Here is a 23,271-nt window from a genome sequence, read left to right on the forward strand (position 1 = left end):
TTCTTTTATGTAAAAACCTGAAGCACAAGAAAGATGTAATGAGGTTGTTAAAAACTAATGAGGAGGGATTTGTTCTAGGTTTATCTTCCACCTGACTTCTGTTTGCCCAACCCCTGATACTGGGATGAGTTCCATGTTCCATGCATCCATATTGGCATCAAGGGAGTTGTACAACTCTGTGTTAAACCAGGAACTAAATGTGGGAGTTTGCCAGCAAATTGCATTCACTAAGAAAAACCTTCCAGTCAGTCAATATGAAGTATTTGTGGTTCCTACTGCTGCATGGGGCCATTTTCCCTTCAGTTAAAAATTTCCTCTAAGGTTTTGAGCATGGAAGACCTGATCATGAAGATATTGACATGGTCTTGTCAGAAGGTGTTTTCAGTCTGTAGTTATCACTGGAAGCTCCATTCCATCAGCTTTTCCTGCTGCATCAGGGCTGCTATTATCACTACCATGCATACACTTCCATTTCAGCGTTGCGCTCTGCTCCTAGAGTAGTTTAAAAATACTTGGGTGGTAAATTTGTAATGGGCGCAATAAATTATTTTGTTCACAAAGAATGAAAAGATGGTCTTCAGTCTTTGTTCAAAAATTTGAGACTCTGTGATCGAACCATTTTTCAGATGGGTCTCTATTGCAATGTTATGAATATGGACTGCTGACTGCTTAAATTGTATAATAAGAAAAAAAAATATTAGGGCCAAATATTTTCTTGAATTACTGTCTGCAAGATGCACTGCCACGACCCAGCCTATAGTTCAATCCCTTGATATATTTTTATGTCAGCCCTATTGCAGTGTACAGAGCTCTATTGCCCCCTACCTAGGTTTCCAAATGGCAACATGCTATGTGTCTGTAGTTTTTAGGTCTCGTCTGACCCAGCGCATGCGCTGGTCTGGCGAGACTTTTTGTGAGGGCTCAAAAAAGGCTACCATGGCCAGCCTAGGGCTACAGTGCATTTACGCGGGCGCACGCTTAGGAGCAGAGGCACCATATGGCAAACCTCATCATGCTCATTAAGCGTCCGCGATCACTTTCGCCCGCGATCAATTTCGCGGCGCCCCTTTGATGTTCTCGTTCCAATAACATCAAATATCGAAGAACATGAAAACTCGATGTTTGTGTTCCTTTATTTTGAGATGCTTTTAGTATAACTATTTTGTGACTTAAAAGAACATTAAGGAAATGTTACTGTGAAACTGGACAACGTTCACAGTGTTTATTTCTGATCGCAGCGGCTGCTTCATGTCCGTTGCACCATTCAGGGAGTCCTTTCGTTGGCGCTTTCATGAGGACCCGATGAGGACGCTGGAAAATGTGGACACATTCTCTTTAAAAGCACAGCATGTTGGCGACTGGTTAATCAATTAGACCTATGTAGCGCTTTAGATCTCAAAGCGCTATGGTGGGTGCAGCGGTTAAAACTCATGAAATATGGGGTGCAACTCACAAGGAGGGGGCAGGTTTGAGTGCACATTGACTGCAATCAAACTCTTAAGATGATGGGCTGTGTGTATCCATTATCAGTACTCAGTCTTCGCTAAGTGATCTTAATATTAACAGGGCTGCAAGTCTTCTCATTGGGGAATGGTTTCACATAGCTAGCAGCAGGAGTTTAGGAGTGCAGTTGTTTGCTGGAATTATTGGCAGGATTACCAATGGAACAAAGTGTGATTTCACTAGTGGGCATTTCCAGGCTAGGTGGGAAAAGCTAGCTGGTGCTGTACAGCAGCTGGCGCACTGGGCGGAGGTACTTGAATTGATGGTGTGAAGAAGTTTAGTGATGCAGGATATTCTGTTGATTAATTTCAAATGAAGTAGTTTGTGTCTGTGATTTACTTAGAAATTAATTTGGTTTGCATGCAGCAGTTTGTTCATACAACATAAGAAATATCTTCGCCAATGTCTCGTGCCTATTTACCGAATACAGTGCTATTGGTTTTTGGGACGATGTCTGTGTATAGTCGGTATAGTTTGGAGACCTAGCCTTGTGACCCTGCAGAAGTGCAAAACCACCTTTAACAATAAAATGAGAATCTTCAATGGATCCCAAGAACAAGAAAACTTGTTGGAATTGATCATGCTAGATGACAAAACAATTAACCAGGCAACTGCATCCATCAAACAACCATAGAGTGCCAACATCATCTTGAAATGAAGATTCCCTTAATCAATAACAAGCTGCCACTTGCCACGTGCTGCCCATCTCATCCATGCATTTCCAGTTCTCGCTTAAGAGAGCCCATTGATTAAATTTGTTATCGAGCAGTATGTCTCATGATTCCTTAGTATGTCAATTAAATGTATCTCATGGGATGTAAAAGGCATTAACAACCCCCATTAAAAATCAGAAATCCCTTTCACTCTTGAAAAACATTAAAACTAATATAACCAGGTTTATGGAAAAATGAGTTGGTGAAGTTATTAATTCGTTAGCAATCCTAATGCACAAAAGACTAAGCGTCCTCAATTGATGAAAGTGTGGGATAGATTACCATCTCTACTGGTGAAACCATGCACAACCTAAATCAACATCTACTCTACCGCCTCAGGTAATGTCACTTGCGGGAAAAGATCCAAAGAGTCAAAACAAACTTGGTACCAACAGACGTTTACTGTCAGAGGAGACTGCAACACATATCTCAAAGCTACGGGGATAGGAAATTCTGTTAGACCCATTCCAAAAAAGCTAAAAAGAATGGGCTGTTGAACTAATTAAGAAAGTAAAAATTGATGCCCTTTGGGTCTTTGCCAACCCTACCAAACAAACATTCTACTCAAATTGGTGCAAATCACATACGAGGATCAAATAGCTCCTTGGCTCACAGTCCCTGCTAAATAGTGCAGCAGGCTCAAATATCAGTTCAATCCTCCTCTTAAACAAAGCATCAATCTCTCTTTCCTTAGAGAGCACAACTAGGTGCAGCAGCTCAACTAGATTGTATCTGAACACTGCCCTTTTAAACATACTAAGATTGTTCATCAGCTCAAGGCATTTATTGAAGAATTCTCAACACATCATCTCTGAAATTATTTCCAAAGAAACTATATGGGATGCCTACAAGTCAACACCGAGAAGAGAAATCAAAGCTATAGTTCCTAAAAAGAAGAAAGAAGCTGCCAAAGATTCCCAACCATTCTATGGAAAATTCAAAATGTAAAATCTCAACTTATCAAAGATAACACAATTCCAACTTTCAATGAATTACTTAATATGGAATCTAATAAAAGATGCACATATGCAGCTGACCACATCTTATGCAATATCAAAGCAAGGTATCACACCGGATCAAACAGGTGGCAAACATCTTGCCAACTATCTCAAGGAAAAATCATAAAGGTGCAAAATTGTCATAAACAAACATGGAACCCTAGTAACCAAACATTCCAATTGTAAACACAAAGTATCCTACCAGTCACTTTACACCAGTGGAAAAAGAGCTACAAATCAAATGGCAATGAATTTTTTTCACCATTAAACCAAGTCCCACAATCCAATCTCCAGAACATAGACCGTTTTAACCCTCAGAACTAAAATTACGGAAGATGAAGTACTGAGAAGTATACATACCCTCAAGGTAAAAAAGTACCACCAGAGTTCCATGAAGAACTACAAGGAACATTAATTCAAAGACTCTTATCACTCTATAATTACTATACTAACCATCCGGTTATCACATTAACAGAGGCTATTATCAATCTTATTCATATAAAACAAATACCCACAAGATACAAAAATCAATTGCCCCCATCTTAGGGAAACAGCCTTTACAACGAGGTTATTACCTAATTGTGCCTTTACCACTCATTTTTTGGCACGCATATATTTACCATGTGCATGCCTTTACCACGCATTTAAGGCAATATGGGGTGGGTCTCCCCTCACAAATACATTGTTTTTAGAGGTGTAAAAATGCAATGCTAATGGCATGCATTATAAAAGCATATGCTTGGTAAAAACATGCGTGGTTAAAAAAGTGTATTTCCCTGCGTTGTACAACCCCATATTATTAACCAATACGGATTGCAAAATCCTGGCTGAAATATTAGTCTGTCAATTATTCACCATGAGCCCTTCATTGCTCCACCAAGACCAGGCAGGGTATATTAAGGGCAGTTCCTCTGCAGTAAAATCAAACTCTTAACCAAAATACTCACACAGGCAAAATTAATACATAGTACGATTGGTTTGAATGCCAAAAAGGCCTTCGATAAGAGTTGAGTGGTCATTTTGAAGTCCTATTTTGGCACAGCCTCCCCTATACAATCTTGTATCAAAATCCTCTACACTAAGCCCCAAGCATCTGTGCTGAACAAAGAAATGCTGTACTGTAGATTCTGACTTGCTCAAAGCACTGGGCAGTTCTCTTTCCTCGTCATTCTAGCTCTTGAGGGAACCTCGAGCAACAAATGTTTTAAAAATGTTTTATGTATATCACCTTGCCAACATTGTCAGTACGTTTTCTTTTGAAATTGTATCAAATACTAATACAGTAATACTCAAAGTACAGCCCAGGGGACGCCTGCGGCCCTCCTACCCTTTATATGCGGTCTCCTGGTGAACAGAACCGCTGAACTGCTGTTTAGTTGACAGAGCACAAACATTCAATTTGATGGTAAATAAATTGACCAGCATTTATACAGGTTAACTGGCAAAAGAAAAGAAGCAAAGAAGGTGCCCTGCAACATTTAACTTTAGAAACACCTTCATTTTTAAAGACATTGCGAAACAAAATGTGTAAAAATACAATATAGTCTCTTCTAAATTAAAAAAAAAGTGTTTTTCATTAACATGCTGAAGCATTTCACCTTAGTATTCAGATACCATCAGTGCATCGAGAAGTATTTTTTTTTAAATGATGGCTTTCAAACATGAATGTAGAAACATTCATGCCGCACCCCAACCTTACAACAATGCCAATAGTCAACGAAATCCAGCGAGCCCCGCCAGAGATGCCGCGTCCTGCGATTCTGCAACCGGCACCACTTGAGCCGTGATCTGGACGGTTTCCTTGATAAATACGCGGGATATCCTGATATCGACGCACCACTGATGCATGAAAGGCAAATTGTTTATAATTCCAAGACAAACATGATTTATATATTTGTCCTGAAGATGATGCCATTTATTTTGTTTTTCGGCATCGAAACGTCGATGACACAATCGGATCATATGTACTGAATATGCTTGTGAATGCTATGTACAATGGTCACTCAAATTATAATCAAGTCTGTTCACTGATTATAAGTATACAGACCGATTTGCTCGCTGTTGCCTAGATTTGTTGTTTTGTCTTGTTCACTGTAGGTCAAGGGCTGTGCCCCCTTCACATTACTTTCTGATTTTGTGCATCGCCAAATAAATTCCTGTCCGGCTGGACAAAGGACATAAATACTATTCAGTTTGTGTCTATCCTTATCTTAATCCCCCAACTACTAGGGTCCACTGTTTTTTGTAATAATAGTCAACGAAGAGGCACGTCAATTGTTATGTGGACCTCTCCGGGTGGCCTGAATTGTTCATGTACCTGAACAACATTATAGTTTACTGTAGAAAACCTTTGTAAGGGTTTGATTTCATAAACATCCTATACTCATGTATTTCAAGCTGCTCGTATATGTCATAATGCAGAAAATGGAGGCGAAGTGAAATAAAACAATTGCCAAGGATCACACAATTTGGTCAAGAGGGATTGATTTCAGGTTCTATGGTTTCGCATTGTGTAATTCTATTTTATTCTAAGTGAACAATCAAGTTACTATCGTTGTACACTTGACTAAGCCAGGGCACTGATAGCAAGCAGAGAAGACTTACCTCTAGGTGTATTAGAGGGACAATGACTCATATACAGCATAACACCGTATAGCCAAATGAAAGATTCTTATAGAGATTAGGGGCTTAATTTAAAGGACAGTATGGAATGAAACCCTCAAAATACCTCCATGACTCACTGCCCACACAAAATACATACTTCAATTCCCCTACATCTACTTCACACCTCCCATGCCCCACCCAATCAATGCGGCCCTCAGTTACAACATAGACCATATATTTTGGCCCCCTGGGCAAACGTTTACAAGTACACATTTACTAATGATACACAAATTATTGTCTTTATTTACAAGAACTATGTAGACTCAGGAAAACTTCTCTTCTATGTGCACATTGCTAGCTGGATGAAGACAAAAGTCTGAAACATAACAGTGAAAAGACAGAGGTCATTCAGTTTTGTAAAGTGTTTCACCTGGTCTCCAATGTGGTGGCCTACTGAAATCAGCCCAAGCCCCATTCCTACAACATGCCCCAGAAATGTGGGCATCATGCTGGACCACAGCCTCTCTGTGGTCAATCAAGTAACTCAAGCAGCCTTAACTTACTTTCATATCTTGCACATGTAAGTGAAATCCTTCAATTGGCTTTTACTATCAGCACAGAAAACCATACTTCAGGGTCTTAAAACCTCCCATCTTGACTACTGCAACTCCTTTTCTTAGACCATGTGGATCTTTTGCTACATTACCTGCAGCCGAATTAAAACTGAGCTGCCAGGCTTATCCTGAGCTTCTTGCCAAATCTCATATCGCCCAACACCTCAAAGAACTGCACTGGTTCAGTGTATGTAAACAATCTCTTTTTAATACCCCATGGATTGCGCTTCAGGCCCTCTGACAAAGGCTCAACCTATCTTAGCAAATTAGGTAACTTTGGTAATGCCTCGGCAACACATTGCTCTGCACATCTCAATAAAGTGATTATCCAAGAATCAAGTGAATCAGAAGCAGAGGTTGATCCTTTTCTTTCCTTGCTGCCAGACATTGGAACTCCCTTCACATCTCTTGTTGTTCCCAGGCTTATTTCACTCACTTTAAGATCTCAAACCCTAGCTATTCCCGTAGCCAGTAGCCCCTTTAGACTGCCTCTTCCTTTCCTTTAAGCAGTAAATCTTTCAGCACCAGGACATTAGGGTAATCATGCGTGCTTTACAATTATAATAATAATGATTTTTAACAAACAGACTATAGAATTCATTACAATCAAATCTAACACTTGTAAACTATGTGGCTATGCAAACTATATTCTTGTGTTTGTAAATAAGACACAAAAATGGATTTTCAATTGCTTGAGAGAGCTCAATCTACCATCACTATCTGATTATAAGCTAAACCAGAAAAAAATTAAGTTGTGCCCCTTTCATATCTATGCTTAACACACATTTCATGATTGTAATATTAAAAGGAGCCCCTCTAAAATTATGTATTTTGGGCATTCCTTTCAGTAAACCTCTACATGGTCTCCTCTTAACTCATGATGGGGACGACTAGACACCATCAAAATGATGCTAACATCAATTAGTCTATATAGCCACCTTGTGTTATCCACAATCATTCTTCAAAAAAGTTTACACGCATCTTAATTTACATCTAAGGAAAGGCAACAACAACAAAATAGAATCTCTTTAACCAATGGCAAACTTCCAAACAAATTAGATGTGAACTTTCTTGATTTCAATATGTATCAACACACTAACTGAAGTGCAAGCACCACACTGGACACTACATCCTGAAGATCCAACCACTCTGCCTTGGGTTAAGCTTGAAGCCTCACTCATTCTTCCCATTCCCTTCCATCAACAAGAAGGAATTCTGTACCTCCATAGTCTCCTTAAGTCCAAAACAAACCTCCTCCCTTGCCTTGAGATACAAACCAAAATATCAGAGCTTGACAAATTAAAAACCTCTATGGTTCAATAATCACCTTCATATCATGAATCCTCAAACATTGTGTTAAGTGTGGATACATCACTACATGTTTTCCATTGGTAAACTCTTTGAAGAATGCTCCTTAATTTCTTTTCAAATACTCCAAGCTGGTTATAACTTTTGTGCTCCGAATAGAAGAATTAATAAAGAAACTACTAAAATCATTACCAAAGCACTTGTCTCGATGAATATCAAGAACAAAAACCTCCTTTGAACTTCTATCCACCATATACTCAATCACAAACCCTGGCTCCAGAGCATATATATGAGAGGGTGAGGGAGGGGGGGGGGAGCCTCACCACCCCAGAATGAAAACATTTTTTTACAATTACTCTATAAAATTGGCTGCTCTAAATAAATTTTAGAATGAAAACATTTCAATTATGTTAAGTTAACCTTTTAAAAATACAATTAAATACATGATTGCCAATACGCTGTAGTCAACTTGTTCTTTCTAAAGGATATACGTATCCACATAGTATGGTTCTTTGTCAGAAATGTGTGGAGGGATCATATGGAGCCCTTCTCCCTTTGACACCTATTCCCAGCCAGGATAATGGTGACAAAATATCATAGGGATGGCCTATTAAAAAGTGGCTCAATCTGTTTTCCCCCACTCAATACGACGCACTATATTAAGCATGATGAGCCTCTTGGCCAGTGCCTGGCTCCTCTCCCAGGGTAAACACCATCCACCCTGATCTGCAAACCTCTGCTCTAGAATCTTGGTCCTACTTGAATGTTCCATTAAACACCACCACCACTGAACTTATTTGGAAAAGCGTGAATCACTGGGGCAAATCGGCCTCTGTTGCACAAATAATCTTTTTTGTTCTCCACAGATCACTCTAGTCTCCAAATAAATTCTACACAGCAGGTCTCCAAAGTAATGTCCACCAATGGAGATGTGATTCTCTTAAAGCGAACGTAGAAGGCATGTTATTTCCATGCCCCAAGGTCGACACATTCTGGTCTAAGATTTTAAAAGAAGTAAATCTCCATTATATCACTCTTATCTATTACTACAAGACTTGTTGTTATGGTTTTAGCTGCCAAAATACTTGTTGTTGACATAAGGACTAAATTACTTAACCTACTTATAGCAATTATACCCAACGACTAACCACCCAAATTAAAAATAAAGACTCTAATCCTCCAACGTTTGAGTAGTAGTGGAATGCCACGTCTCACTCACGGTATTCAAAATAACCTGTAACAATCATTCTTTTCCAGTTAATAGTTCAAGATGCACTATCCGACTTTTAAAATAACCATGGCTACCACTTATGAACTTCTTTTCCAGTACATAATCCAAGATGAACCCGGACTCTCTTAAATGTTTATGCTTTTTAATGTCATTTACTTACCACACTGCATGGTCCATGGTCACTACATCTGCTTTACTGATGTGCGGAATATTATATTAAGTGTTCGATGAAATTTAGAAAACAATAAATTAAAAAAAAGAAACGGACCCTAAAACTTTAAACTTCTTTAGGGGATAGTCCATGTCAGAAAAACGTGCGTGGGCCAGGTGTTAACTGTGGAGGAAGTGACTGTAATTTCGGAGATGAGTTTTCACCTCAGAGTCTGCTATAAAATATACATTTACTTTGGGTACTCTGGAAGTTATAATGGCATTGCATCTGAAGGATTTACATACTTAATAAAATCAGCCAAATTTTCTGAACCAGTTTTAGGACTGGCTTGACAGTGCAGCCGTCTGCAAGACGTACTGTTACCAATTATTTGAAATGTACATCAAGCAACTCTGGCTTAAGTCAGGAGAGTTATTGTCTTACTACTTGCCATTGGCTATTTGGTGTATTATTTCGCCTTCCAGGGAAGTTGAAGTAATTACCAGCAGACAGGTAAGAGTTGGAACTGTATGTTTAATGACCGTTCGTCTCCACAGCTTCCAGGGAACTGTCACAGCAGCCCCTTGGATTCAAACAGTAACATTCTAAGGCTCTATGGATGACATCACAGCTTCAGTGGAACGGGTACAGTTCAGTAGATTACAACAACATTTCCCTTCTTTCATAAGAAGTAGAAGATGTAATTAGAACAGGCTGGGAAGAAAATCAAGGCAGATAAAAGTGTAAAGGTAAAATGGGTAAATACAGGAAAAGGAGAGAGAAAGGGTGGGAAGAAATAGCAAGCGAAAGTACACCCTGTGTTGATAAAAGACAGAAAACAGGATACAAAACTGAAAGAAACTCAGATCCACACGTTTAGGAGGAACACTCCTCCTAAGACTCATACGCAGAGAAGGAGAATTAGGAATAGGTTGGCCTTGAGAACGACCTTGATCTTGAGACTGGCCCAAATCATTATTCTTCTCACCACCAGTCTCAAGTCTCAATCTGAGGACCACATTTTTGAGAATGTTGTAAACTCTAGAACAGTTCCACCAATTCTTCCCATTGATCCTGACAGCAAAACGTGAAATAGCATCCACCTTGACAAGGGAACTGAACTTGGACAATTCCTTTGGCATCTTAGTAGGTAGGTTGATTTTGACCCAATCACCAACAGAAATCTTAGATTCCTACGAATGTTTGATCGGATTACTGGAAACATCACTCGTGGTTGTGTTTGTGCTCAACTCAGAATCATGGGAACCAAACAGAGAGCTGTTGGATGTCCCCACCCTTGAGCGCAAACCCCACTTTCTCATCCACGCAGGACACATACTGAAGGTAGCAATTCTCCCCCGCAACAATTCAAATGGGCTTTTTCCCATGATTTGATTTGGGGTTGTGCGATAGGCCCATAACATGCTATGGACAGGCCATTAGATAGGGCCCACTGCACGCACTCAATCAGGATGCGATTCAAGCGCTCAATGAAACCATTGGCCAGGGGATGATAAAGGGCCACACTGCGGTGCAATTTGCCACACTGGGATAACAACTCCGACATTTCATTAGGGGTAAACAGCACCCCATTATCGGAGACAATCTCCTTGGAAAAACCTTCCCTAGCGAACAAACTTTGGAAGAACCAAATTACCTCTCTAGTATTGGGATCAACCATAAATTGAACTTCCCACCATTTGCTATGATAGTCAGCTACCACCAAGAGAAATTTGTGTCTGTGGGGAAGGGCATTGAAAGACCCTACAAAACCTACAGCTAACTTCATCCATGGTTCAGTGGGTGGTACAACAACTTGCACAGGAGGAGCGGCTATCCCATCCTCGTCGCCAAATTTGAAGTAATTACCAACAGACAGGTAGGAGTAGGAACTGTATGTTTAATGACCGTTCGTCTCCACAGCTTCCAGGGAACTGTCACAGCAGCCCCTTGGATTCAAACAGTACCATTCTAAAGCTCTATGGATGACATCACAGTTTAAATGAAACAGGTACAGTTCAGTAGATAACAGAAGTGTTTCCACTGCAATGCATGATGGACTATAGTACATCTGAAAATTACACCGAATCATTCACACGTCACATTATTTATCTCTTGTATGCATTCCAACTAGAAAGCAATCATTTTTAGCTATTTTCCCAGCACTAGCAAAGCCATCAGGACACATGAGAAACAGTATGTATGCATTTAAGGCATAAAAACATAATTTGTGAATGTCTTGGTTTACGTGGCATGGCACATGAAATCCTAACTTAAATGATTTTGCCAATGCTCATTTGCTTTGTAATTGATTTAGTTAATATAGCACTCCAAATCATACAAAACCAGGGTATCATGCGTTAGGCTAACTTCTCAATAACCCAAGTGGGTTTTCAGTGACGATTTTTCTTTTAATGTACTTCACTCCACCAATTCTAGGTTGTTCTGGTATGCCAGATCCTCAAAAAATAAATATATGTATTAGTACACCTGATTAATCTCATATGGTGTCCCTTCAGTTTCAGGATTACTAAATAGAAAACAAACAAAAAAACTGCTCTGACTTGTACTGTTTTTGTTCCTTTTAGCAAACTAAATGTTCATTGTATCGTACCATGGTTTTCATGTTGGGGTCCTCAAACATATGAGAAGTCAACATTTTGGTAGCCCTATTCTGTGCCGTCCCATTTGCTTTCATCCATCTGAATATGTGGTCTCAAAAACCAAGAAAACTGGAACGTTTGTAGCAAATACTCAAGTAAGTGAACAGTCCAGAGATACAAAATAAACACGAGAAAGCATGTGTGTCAAAATACTATTTCGTCCTTGTGCGGCCATCCTCTCCAACTCTTCCAAACACACTGAGCACATTTCTGCCTTATAGTCCCACCTGAAGCTCTTAGAAGACAGTGGTCCAGCGTCCTCGCCTATGGCAGGAAAGGCAGCCAGAGCCCTGGATCCTAATCGTCACTATCAATACAATCGTTACAATAACAAGTATTCAGTAAAACTGATGTAAGTGCCTCCAGTCCTAGAAGTTGGATATCCGTTGTAGGTTCAGAGTTCTCCTCTAACATTCCTTCATCATTCCACTATTAGGCAGGTAATTTCGACTTTGAAAGGAAACACTCTGCTGGAACATAAGCCAGAACCCAGTCCACTGAAGAGTACCCATGTGCCAGGTTTCTTAAATATTTTCACTGACCTTTCTTCGAGGCAATTGTGTTTACTTCAGGCACTTATGGATGAAAATTAATTAGGGCAATTAACTGCACTCATTTCAAATAAAGGGGGGAATGGAGTTCAGTGTTAACAAATATCCACTTCACTAGTTACATACAACTAGGGCAAATTTCCCTTTATAGGTTGCATCACTAAAATATTAGTCCTTCTACATGAGAATTGCATATTCTACTTGCAGAAGGCTAACAGCAATGCCCCCGACTAAGTAATTGAAATAAAGCAAATATGCAGGTCATCCTCCTGGCTTGTGTAGACAACAGATCAATTGTATATGTATTCTCTCATCTAATCCCTCCTTGCCCCAGAGAAGTACATATTTGTTTGTTGCTAGAATTGCGACCTACTGCGAAAATCGAGTCTGTCATTGGGGAAAAGTAAACATTTTTTCTAGAACAGGCGTTATCTGCCCAATGACCTTCTCAGTAAGATGGGGATACTGTAATACAACATTTTTGATGAAAATAGATGAATACATTGACTTAAACTGGGGGGCTTTGGGAGGGCTCTCTTTATCAACTGGTCTGTTAAATTAACATTCACATATTGCTGCTGCCCACCAATCTATACAGTATGGAGAAATTGGTCAGCCAACTTTAGCCATTAGCGCTCTAGTATCTGGTTTTTAGCCAGATTAAAAGTGCTCATCTGTCGAAAAAGAAGAGCACGTCAGTGAATTGGCTGATGGGCCAATTTTGCCCTTCTTTTTTTGCTTGTTGACCAAGTACTTTTGACAATGAAGCATAGAAAATTAACTGGTGGAAACAGCGTTCATTGGGAACCAATAAAAGAGGACTGTGTCAAACATTTGAACCCAGTTCTAAGCCCATGATTAGGAGATGGAAGGTAAACACGGAGGTATTTACCGCTGTTGGCAAATAGAGATACTCCAGGGTGAGATATATTCTGGATGGGGAAAAAAATTCATGAAAAGATTTTCCTCTGGAAAAAGAGGAACTACAGGTGGAATCTGTGTTTTCCCCACCGAATCATCATGCATCAAAATTAACGCATTGCTCACAATTCCTATCCGTGTACACGGACTAAAAGGTGAGGACAAACCCTTTTAGCAGGTCTACAGATGTGGAAGAACAATACTACAATTCTCACGTATGCCTCGTTTCCATCTTGTACTGCCAATTTTACATTAGTTCACTATCACAATTCAGTTTTGTTGGTGAGATCACATCAGGTTTGTAAACTCAACTGCTTACCCAAGTAGTTCTATACAAAACCTGTTGCTATATGTTAAGATTTGTTTTTAATTTATAAGAAAGTATTTGTTAGTTCACAATGGGTTTAAAAGGAAAACTGCAAGTCATAAAACAAGAGTAAAATTGAAGTGTACTCGATGGAACATTCTTACCATTAGGCCATTGCGAGGGTCAGCTACTTGAATAAGTGGAAGGAAGTTGAGAGCAACTGCTTCACATCCAAGCACTCAATTTGCCTCAATGCATCATGGTAAATGTAGTGCATGATAACACTTCAGTAGTAGTGGTACAGAGACCTTAGAAGACTTTGGACAGCATTTCCAGCACCCCCAAAATGACTTGTTGCTCTCTACTGATGAAGGAATGGACCCCGAAACACGTGTCAAGAGTTACACAGCACAGGGTGTACCAAAGAGGGTGAAAAATTAAAGGCAACTACAGAAGTCTTACCATGGACTGCATTTACCATGACGCATCGGGCAAATTGAGTGCTGGGATGTGAGGCACTGTACTCCCACTCTCCTGTTTGAAAAGGCTTCCTTGAGCTACTGAGCGGACGAGCTTGTGTTGATGGACCTGCTCCCAGTGAGTAGTACAGAGACCTGAGAGGACTGGGCAGTATTTCCAGCACCCCCAAAAATACTTGTTGCGCTCTACTGATGAAGGAACGGATCCAGAATCACGTGCCTGGAGTTACACAGTACAGGCTGCACCAACAAGGTTGAACAATTAAACACTTCTACTGAAGTGTGATCATCCACTCCATTTACCATGATGCATTTGACCAAATGGAGTGCTGGGGTGTGTGACAGTGTACTCCTAACCTTCTTCTACTTGAAGTATAATTGGGGAGATCCTGTAGTCCTTCGTCCTTAAACTCCTTATCTGAGGAAACCCCTGCTTTCCTGCTCAACGTGAGGAAGAGTGCTGTACATGGAATACATGTGTACTTGTACAGCAGTTTCAGTCTTGCATTACAAGGAATGCATGAGACAGATTCAGCACCAGTTCACGATAACACCAACCATTAATGGATACAAGGATGTGCCCTTAAGTCCTGTACCTGCTGTGCACGTATGACGATCTCGAGAGTGCCACAATTTATCAGGCTGTTTAATTGGAGTATTAGCTTTTGGAATACCCATATGCGGAATTTTAGAGAGCAAAACTGGCTACTAAGCACCAGAGGTGTGTACAATACTAAATGACTCAGACAGTATATGTATCATAACGGTGTATGCCTGTTTAGCTTACATGACAAACGGTAGACGTATCGCAAATGTGATAATCGGTGGCGATTTAGATTGGGAAACAGCAATATTTATTATTTGCAGAGTGAAGGAATACTTTTAAATAAATAACATTTTTATATAGTGTTTGGTATAACCTTTTTGTCATTTTTAAGTGCTGTAAATAACAAATAATTCGATGTAAACACTCCATTTTTCAACCTGCTATTTAAAGCTCTTAAAAACGGCAAAATTAATATTAAAACGATATAAAAAAAGACGGCTACTTACTAATTATTACAGCTCCTAAATGGCTGTTGAAATTTGAGAGCCGATGTTTCTCAAAAATATTGTATACGGAATAATGCAGGACATCCACTGTAGAACAGAATCAGATCTGTGTATTTTACTTTTCAATTGGTTGTGTAAAGATGTTAAGGATGTTAAGGGAGGTGTGGTCCGTCGACTACGCTGCCGACTTTGGCGCTGAAAACCAGAGTTCGTGCCTCGAGGTCGCATCCACATCCTGTGATTCTGGGCAAATCGCTTTAATCTCCCCGTGCCTAAATGTGTAATGTAAATACGGTGCTCATGTAAAGCGCTCCAATACATTCGGGTCGAGTTTGCGCTATATAAATATGCAACAAAAAAAATAAAAGAGCAAACTAGCTTAAAATATCAACAAGTTATGGGTACATTTGTAAAAGTACAATGGAAATCACGGTGTCATTGTTTAGCACCAAGTTGTGTTTCGAAAATAAGGAACCCTAGGGATAAGCAAATTTTTTTTTTTAGTGGGCTTTCCTATAGGTTTACACCTAGCGACTTTGTCACATGGAACACTCCCAATATGGTCCCCTTAATTTATTTCTAAAACAAGCAATTATAGTCAGACAAACTAACACGATTGTGCGGTGTTTATTGGAAGCAGCACGTTCCTTATAGTAGAAATGTTCCAAGTTATGCGCGATTATATCCAACGTGCACTGCAATCACACATTCTTGAGGAAAACAAAATTAGGGGACCGAAATGCGAACAAATGATTCACTGGGGTTTCATTCTGATCGACATGAGACGACCAGAAATACTGTCCTGTTCGCACGGTCTGCGGTGGGGGACAGCCAAGAGAGCGTCTGCACCTGTCGCTGCAGATCGTCTTCTGTTCGGTGTCAACTCAAAACTCCAAAAGATGCCTAAATGGAGCTACAAAACCATCGCTCCAAAACTCTCAGCAAGCACTGGAGTGGAGTGTGACATACCGTGTAGGGGAGGGGGGAAGAGCCGAACAAAGTGTAAGTCGCGTCCACCAAAAGGAGGGACGCCGGGGAAAAAGGACGCAGCAACAAGAGGCGCAATGGAGATAGACAGAGGACAACAAAAAGAGAACAAGATGTGGGCGGCAAAACTAGGGTTTTTTGTTTTGTTATCATGCATGCAGATGTAATATTTTAGCATTTAAAATAGTGAACTTCGTGCTTTCTGGAATTACATCTACCGAACATATTTTCATTTTTTTTAGGGTCGTTCACCAGTATCCTCGCCTCTGTTTTTTGCAGTTTGTAGGCTCACACTCTAGCCTCACGGTACCTGCATGCAACCATGAAGAAAGGACTATCATGCCGCCGGTGTCTGGGTTTGCATTGGTAAATAGAGCGCCATCTTTGAATTGCCTCACTCTTATCTTTTTCAGAGTACTAAACGCAGAGAACATTACTAGAGCAATAGGCTTGCATTCTGTTAATTTGAAGTCTTTTCTGAACGTTTTTTAAACATCAAGTGTGTCATTAAATAGGAAGAAATGTAAAGGTTTCTTCATCTTTTGATCCGTAACAAAGTTAATTAAATCGGCTCACTACCGTGGATTGTGTGAGATTGAGTATTAGGATTTCTAAAACCGTTTTGGAAACATGTTACTATAGACTGAATGCTAACATCAAGCATCTGCTCCATGAAGGCGTGTTGACAATATTTCACCCAGGTTAGTAGCCATATCCACCCCTTTACCTTAAGCATACGCAAGGTGGGGATCATTTTGTCATGTTCCCTGTAGTATCGCGAGAGACGGTGGGGCAGCCCACGCCTCTCGCTACGATAGGGGAAGAGTTGCCAGCAAACACCCACCGAGAATAAGACTTTGTAGGTGGGCTCGACGGAGGTCGAGACCACGTGAGGATGATAATAAAAAGCCCAGGGCTCTGGGCGTGGTGTTAGTTCATGGCTAACCACTAACGCCACACCTGTGTATCTGCGTGGTCATTCATACTGTGGCCTAGTCACCCACGATATTACACTGGCGACGAGGTGGTGTCAGCAAGTTGCTGTCCTACTTCTGACCCGCCGTGCTGCCTGCCTGCCACTGTCGCGCACCAACCTGCCACCGTGCAGGCCCTCCCGCTGGTGTGCCTCGCTCGGTGCGAGCGTTGCCTGGGTCCCCGCCCGTCGCTGAAGCCTCGCAGCGTCCCTGCTAGACCGTTGAGGATCGCCTGCAGCGAATTGTAGGCAGAAGGGCTGGAGCGCGTATGCCGTTGCCCCGCGAGACGTCATGGACGCGGTGAGTGCTCGCATGCTCTCTGCTGCCCCTCTAGCCGTCTGACGTCACCGCACCCAATACGGCCTTATCCCGGCGTAACCTGTGGGTGACCCTGCCCGGGAGTCGCGCGCTGCAAGTGCCTGTGAAGAGCATTCTTCCCTGCATCTCTGACCACCGGCCACCACCAATCGTCCACAGGAGTGGCTGCCAAACACTTCAAGGGAGCCCACCCCTCAAAGTGCAACTGCCCAACCGTGCCACACGGTGCCACGCTGCCTCACCTCTGGGTCCCATCCCCTCTCTGGCACAGGAACTGCTGAACGCCTCTAGCACACGACCCTCGGCTGTGGGACGGTCCCAGCCGCCTGTGGTGCGCATGCCCCATCAAGGCCCCAGCCGCCACCTCCTGCTGGTCAGCCACCAGTGGAGACACCGCCGCCTTGCACCTCTATAGTTTTCCTCCTGCCGTCGACGCTCTGGTGCCCCACAGACGCGCTGTATAGCCTTCCTGCGCCCTAGGAGTCGTCCACAGCGGTGCCACCAGGACCACCGTCCCGCCCCTGGAGCCCTTCGCCATAACAGGTCCGCCGCCTTCCCAAGCTGCGCGATGGAATGTGTGGGTGGAACGGCTGGAGACGTTTTTGTAGCTGCGGAGATTAAAGAGCGACAACAGCGGTCCATGCTCCTTCACCTGGGCGGCGCGGACATTCATAAAATCGCGAAGACTGCCCATGAAGCCGGACCCCCGAAGACCTAAGCCACGTTGTGGGATGCCATCGCTGCGCACTTCGAGCCATATGCTCACCTAGACTACGAACGGTTCCATCTCCGCCAAGCGAAACAGCTCCCAGAAGAATCAGTCGACGTATTCTACACTCGACTCAAGGAGTTAGCAAGCACGTGCACCCTGCCTGATGAGGACGATGAGGTGCGGGCACAATTCATCCAAGGGTGCGCTTCCTCAAAACTGCGCTAACGCGTCCTTGAAGAGCACAACATGGCGATGAAGGACATACTGACCCTAGGACGCTCCAAAAAACTGTCCAAGGCCAGGGCGGCCCATATGGAACTGAAAGTTCCGGCAGCGATCAAAGAGGAACCGGTCTGTGCTATTCAGCCCAATCCACGAGGCCCACGGCAGAGACCCAGAAAACCCTCGGCCCAAGGATCCGGACAGAATCCTAAAATCCGCCTCTGCGGATGGTGCAGGGGCCCGTTCCCACACGACGGCGCGTGCCCAGCTCAGGGGAAAACATGCAGTGCATGTGGAAAAGTCAATCACTTCTCCAAGGTCTGTCGCTCAAGGCCCTTACGGCGGTCGCAAGGCCCAGCTCCACCAGTGCACGTGCTGGAGCCTGTCCCTGGGGATTCCTCGAGCGAAGACATGGACGATGATGAAGCCGCCACTGTGCATGTGGTACACATGCTGCATGCCCTCTCGGCATCACCGCAAGCTGCACCCATGTGCACGGTTAACGTGCAAGGGCACCCAGAAACAACGCTCATCGACACTGGCGCCACAATCAACCTCATGGCCATCTGTGCCTACAAACTGCTGCCCAACCCGCCTGCGCTCCGCAACACCAACGTCCAAGTGTATGCGTTTGGGACCCACACCCCACTCCGAATGTGCGGAGTATTCCAAGCGGAAATTGCGCACAACGACATCCGTCAGTCGGCCAAGGTCTACGTTTCCAGAGAAGGGTCAGGATTTCTACTCGGCTGTCGCACAGCCCAAGAACTGCGCCTCATCCACTTTGCTTTTGCAGTACAGGCACATGATCTGGACCGGTTGATATCAGAGTTTGCACCCCTCTTTGACGGGATCGGGTGCCTCAAGGGCCCAGCAGTTCGTCTACACATCAACAAGTCGGTAGCTCTGGTGGCTCTCAGACACAGGAGGATTGTCTTTCACCTCCGACCGAAAGTGGAATCAGAGCTCCGCTTGCTGGAAGCGGCCGGAATCATTGAATGGGTGAGAGGTCCCACCCTGTGGGTGTCCCCCATCGTGGTTGCGAAGAAACCGAAGCAGCCGGACGCTGTCCGCATATGCATTGACATGCGAATCCCGAATCTCGCCATCAAAACGGGAACGCCACCGGAAGCCCACGGTTGATGACATCAGAGGCGAGCTTGCAGGGTCAAAGTGGTTCTCGAAGATGGACCTCCGGTCGGGATATCATAAAGTCTCGCTCCACCCATACTCGCGTCCAATCACGACCTTCACCACCCACGCCAGCTTGTGGCGCTACAAACGCCTTAACTTCGGGATCTCCAGCGCAGCCGAAGTGTTCCAAAATATCATCAAAACTGCCCTGCAGGGGCTAGAAGGGGTGCTCAATGTAAGCGATGACATCCTGGTCCACGCCCCTTCACTAAGGAACACATCACCCGCCTCAACGCAGTGTTCACACGCCTGAGAGGCTGCGGCCTAACACTCCACAGGGAGAAATGCGAATTCCTACGCCGAGACATAAGTTTCTTTGGATATCAGTTTTCAGACAGAGGCATCGGGCCTGATCCCGCCAAAGTAAGAGACGTTCAAGAAGCGCCAGCCCCCACATCGGTAACCGGAGTCTGGGCATGGTCACGTATTGTGGCCGGTTCATCAAGAACCTGTCGGATCTGACAGGCCCCCTGCGAGAGCTCACAAAGACCACCGCCCACTGGACCTGGGGCCTGGCACAGGAGCAAGCATTCCAGCAGACCAAGGCCACGTTGTCCGCTGACACAACCCTTGTGTACTTTGACCCGTGCCATGACTCCCAACTGGTCGTAGACGCCAGCCCCACCGGTCTTGGTGCCGTCTTAGCTCAACGCCAGAGTTGCGGTGACTGGGTGCCAGTGGCCTATGCGAGTAGAACTCCAACGCCTACTGAACAGTGCTACTCACAAATTGAAAGAGAGGCCATAGCCATTCTATGGGAATGCCGCCACCCGTTCACAGTCATCACTGATCACAAGCCACTAATTCCGCTATTCCAAGGCTCATCGTCCCGGCCCCCTCCACGGATTGAGAAGTGGATACTGCAACTACAGGAGTTCCAGCTGAAGGTAGAATACCAACCCGGCACACGGAGCCCTGCCGATTTTCTGTCGTGGCATGCCCGGCCAGTCACCCCTCCCGAGGCCGAGGAAGCAGCTGCCACAGAAGACTATGTACGGATGGTTGTTGAGCGGTCCCGACCCCTCCCGATGTCACTGCACGAAGTCATAACCGCCACCCCGGACGACGACTGCCTCCAAATGGCGATAAAAGCAGTCGGCTCCGGAGACTGGCAGCATCTCCAAAACCCGTCGCCCATGCATACAGCAACAGCTCAAGCCACGCTAAGATCGCTACACCAAGTCTGTCACGAGTTGTCGGTGTCTGCAGAAGGATGTCTCCTGCGTGGCCCGCGCTTAGTCCTACCTGCGAGCCTCACCAGACAAGCGGCACTCCTTGCCCATGGAGCGCATCAAGGGATTGTCAAGTCCAAGAACTGGCTTCGGAGCAAAGTGTGGTTTCCCGGCCTAGACCACCAAATTGAGTCACTCATACAACACTGTCCCGCATGCCTCGCCACGAGCCTCCCAAGCAGACCAGCACCGGTGGTCACCGAAGCAAGCCCCAGCAGCCCATGGGACAGAGTCAGCGCGGATTTCGGCAGTCTTTCAGGAGTGCGACACATGCTGATAGTGGTTGACGACTTCTCTAGGTACCCAGAGGTAGAGTTAGTTTCCTCCACGTCCGCAGCAGAAGTCATCCCTAAACTCGAATAGGTGATAGCCACTCACGGACTGTTTGGAGAACTCCGGACCGACAACGGGCCACCGTTCACCAGCATGGAAATCGTTGAGTACCTAGAGTCCCATCGGATAAAGCACCACAAAATTACGCCTAGGTGGCCCCAGGCCAACGGCGAAGTAGAGCGCCTGATTCGAACTTTGAACAAAACCGTACAGATCGCGTTGTCCGAGGGACTCAACCTAGAGCAGGCTGTGTATCAGTTTCTCCGGGAATACCGGCTCACTCCCCACTGTAGCACAGGTATATCCCTGAGCCGCCTGTGCTTTGGCCGAAAAGTCACTGACACCATTCCCCATCACTCTACATGGGAAAGAACCATGACTCCTCCGAACCCATCAGACCTCTGGCAAACAAAAACCAACGAAGCTGCATCTCAGAGGAGACGCGCCATAGAGAGCCCCATCGCCGTGGGCGACCAGGTACTTGTAAAAGTTCGACATCCCGGAGGAAAGTTCCGGACACCGTTCGAACGACATCCATGGACTACCGTTGCCATCAAGGGTACCATGTTGACCGCTCTGAGGGGTTCCGAGACAGTTACCCGCAATGTGTCATTCTTTAAAAAGGTCCCTCCCGCAGAAGAATGCGACCCAGCGGATACCCCCCGAGCAGGACGAGACACCCCAAAGGAGGCCTGCAAGCCCGAGGAACAGAAGGACTGAACAGGGGCAGCCAAGCCCCACCGGTTGCTCCACCAACCTGCCGTCTTCACCGCCAGCAGCCCGGGAGTCGGAAAGAGAGCAGAGTGGGACTTCCATCCACGATCCAGCTGACCAGCCTCCAGACTCGCAGCTGAGGGGCAGTCAAAGCCGGTATCACCTCCGGCCCTGCCCCAAGCTCTCCCAGAGGTACAAAGACTACGTAACCAGTGGCTAGTCGGCGATCGGATGTCGGGTCGCAGCCAGGGTGAGCAGTTGCCGACAACTTCCAAGTAAGACTGTTTCAGTTTGTTATAACTCGACCGGTAGCCAACGGTCAGGACTGGATGTGCATGTTTATGATTATTTCATTTTGTCTCCTGGTTGAGGAGGAATGTAGTATCGCGAGAGACTGTGGGGCAGCCCACGCCTCTCGCTACGATAGGGGAAGAGTTGCCAGCAAACACCCCCGAGAATAAGACTTTGTAGGTGGGCTCAACGGAGGTCGAGACCACGTGAGGATGATAATAAAAAGCTCAGGGCTCTGGGCGTGGTGTTAGTTCATGGCTAACCACTAACACCACACCTGTGTATCTGCGTGGTCATTCATACTTTGGGCCTAGTCACCCACGATATTACATTCCCTTTGTTGGAACGCATAACTTGAAATGGGAGTGAATAAAAATGGTTTAGCATGTCAGTGCAGTCCTGGAGTTGGAATACATGGCAATAATTTTTGCTTATGATGACGCTAGATTTCGAAAATCATATAATATACGACGCATTTACTGATTTAAGACACAAAAAACTGAAAGTACTCTTTGCACACGTTATAGACACAGTGACACAAGAAACCGAGACAAGTGTAGTAGAAGTACCGTGCTTTAAAATGTAAGATGAAGACAATATACACACAAAGTAATACTAATACATATAAACAAGTGCATTAATTAATTGCTTACGAACAAGTTTATTAACATTTATTGATCAAATTGTACAACCAATAAGGTGGCCTAGTGTTTCTAATGCCTTTTTCTTAGAATGCACCTTTTATCAAAATCGGTGCAAAAATGTGTAGAAGCTAGGCACAATCTTGAAATCTAGACAATAATCTAAGTACATCTATCGTGAAAAACGACTCGCTCAATTTCTGGATCCAAAAAATTATCCGAAATAAGGCTAAAACAGCATAAAGGTTTGTAAAGTAATGTATCTGTGTTTATTGGGTAGACAGCTAAGATGGGTTTCTGTGCCCACTTCAGTTTGTTCTGGGATAAAGTGATCATGAGTAGACATCGCAGAAAACCTTTTTAACAAATAACCTGTATGGACAAGTAAAGCGTTTTCTGGCCCATACAGGAATCTGATCCCAGTACTTTGACCTGTAGTGCTTTTACCTCCTTTTAGTTTGATTTTTTCACTTAGTTCTTGACCTTTCTTCACGGGGAGGCTTTTTCCTATATAACTAGAGCACCCTCTTCTAGTGGCATATTTGCAACTCTGACAG

General features: G+C 44.0%; 1 protein-coding gene across 7 annotated transcripts in view; it reads right to left on the bottom strand.

Annotated features, from left to right (window-relative positions):
- Positions 1-23,271, bottom strand: part of FRRS1 (ferric chelate reductase 1) — a 216,090-nt gene that overhangs the window by 149,459 nt on the left and 43,360 nt on the right. Inside the window, exon 1 of one of the 7 annotated variants that reach the window (XM_085601866.1) lies at positions 16,066-16,133. The exons of the other annotated variants lie outside the window; for them this stretch is intronic. The gene's annotated coding sequence lies outside the window, so the exon portion shown is untranslated. Of the gene's footprint in view, positions 1-16,065; positions 16,134-23,271 lie in introns of those variants that run through there. 7 annotated transcript variants of the gene reach the window in all.

Source organism: Triturus cristatus, chromosome 4_2 (assembly GCF_964204655.1).
Source record: "Triturus cristatus chromosome 4_2, aTriCri1.1, whole genome shotgun sequence".
NCBI classification, from domain to species: domain Eukaryota; kingdom Metazoa; phylum Chordata; class Amphibia; order Caudata; family Salamandridae; genus Triturus; species Triturus cristatus.